Source organism: Beta vulgaris, chromosome 3 (assembly GCF_026745355.1).
Source record: "Beta vulgaris subsp. vulgaris cultivar EL10 chromosome 3, EL10.2, whole genome shotgun sequence".
NCBI lineage: Eukaryota > Viridiplantae > Streptophyta > Magnoliopsida > Caryophyllales > Amaranthaceae > Beta > Beta vulgaris.
In genome coordinates this window covers 7705335-7706990 of record NC_079204.1, presented here as the reverse complement: position 1 = coordinate 7706990, position 1656 = coordinate 7705335, and the positions used below count along the sequence as shown (strand labels likewise).

Below are 1656 nucleotides of genomic sequence, written 5' to 3'. Positions count from 1 at the left end.
CCCGTTCGATCCAGAGATTGAAAAGACCGCTCGTAGACTCAGAAAGAAAACTAAGCAAGCTAAGCTGTCTGCAGGGACACCCTCCCAAAAGACACCATCTCCACCACCTTCCCCACATCCAGAAAACCCCACCTCACCTATTACTGTCAACATGGGTGAGAATGTTACTCGAACCTTTAGAGATATGCGCAACCATCTCCTGATAACGTGCCTACTGGGTACGGATGCCCACTATTGCTGCTACAAATTTTGAGATCAAGTCTCATGTTTTGAATATGGTTCAGAACAATCAGTTCGCTGGGTTACCATCTGAAGACCCAAATCAGCATCTGCAGAGATTTTTACAGTGTTGTGCTACTCAGAAGCAAGCTGGTGTTACTCCTGATGAGATGAAGCTCCTTCTATTTGGTTTCTCTTGCGGATAAAGCTTTGTTCTGGTATAACAAGCTGCCTTCCACCATCACCACCTGGCCAGAACTTTCCAAGATTTTCCTCATCAAGTGGTACCCTTACCAGAAAACTGCAGATATGAGACATGCCATAGTTACTTTCACCCAAGATCCTGGTGAATCTCTATATGAAGCTTGGGAGCGGTTCAAGGATCTGCAGCGTCTATGTCCTCATCATGGGTTGGACCAGTGGTACTTGTGTCAGATTTTCTACACTAGAGTTGATGCAGATACACGACGGGTAATTGATGGAGCATCTGGTGGGTTCTTCATGGATAAAGCAATTGAGGAAGGGTATGAACTTTTGGAGAAGCTAGCATCTAATCAAGCCTCTACCATTCGTTCCTCTTTGAAAAAGGTGGTAAACATGATGTTGAAGCCATTTCTCTACTGTCTGGGCAACTAGCTACTCTAACTCAGAAAATTGACTCCCTGAAGTTAGGTAATGATTCCTCCCATATGAGTGTTAATGCGATGGCTAGTGCTTCTAACTATAATGTGCATGTATGTGATGCTTGTGGAATATCTGGGCACAACTCTCAAGAGTGTCCTGCGCTGGGAAATAACTGTGAGGCTGTCAATGCTTTCCAATCACAACCTAGGAACCAATTCAACCCCTATTCCAACACCTACAATCCTGGGTTAAGACACATCCCAACCTCTCATATAGGAGTACTAATGTGTTGAACCCTCAACCTCAACAACCATATCCACCTCAACAACAGGGTCAACAATACCAACCTTCACAACAAGCTCCACCTGGTTTTCAGAGAAATCAAGCCCTCCACAGCCTGCTCCTCCTGCTGACCCAGCCATGACAGAGTTGAAGAATATGATGTTCCAGATGCAGAAGGGTTCAATGCTTTTCAAGCTGACACAAAAGCTCAACTGGAAAATTTGGGCACGCATAACAAGATGTTGGAGACTCAACTAGCTCAGTTGGCTAGTTCTTCTGCTAGTAGGCCACCTGGGGCCTTACCTTCACAATCAATGCAACCAAGGGACACTGCCAACGCCATCACTCTTAGGAGTGGACACATTATGATGGTCCCCCAATGCCTAAGGATGGTCCGGTTGAGCAGAAAAAAATGCAGACATAACTGAAACTTCGTCAGCTCCTGAGGCTACCACCAACACAAATGCAGAGAAGCAGACAATACCTGAAAACAGTCCTCACCACTCCTGCGATCAAGGTTCCTTTCCCACT

General features: G+C 45.6%; 1 non-coding gene across 1 annotated transcript; it reads right to left on the bottom strand.

The window, feature by feature from the left end:
* Window positions 1-525: 525 nt before the first annotated feature.
* LOC125496223 (small nucleolar RNA R71) lies at window positions 526-632 on the bottom strand. Its single transcript, XR_007272920.1, has one exon. It is a non-coding gene; the product is annotated as a small nucleolar RNA R71 (small nucleolar RNA).
* Window positions 633-1656: the final 1024 nt, after the last annotated feature.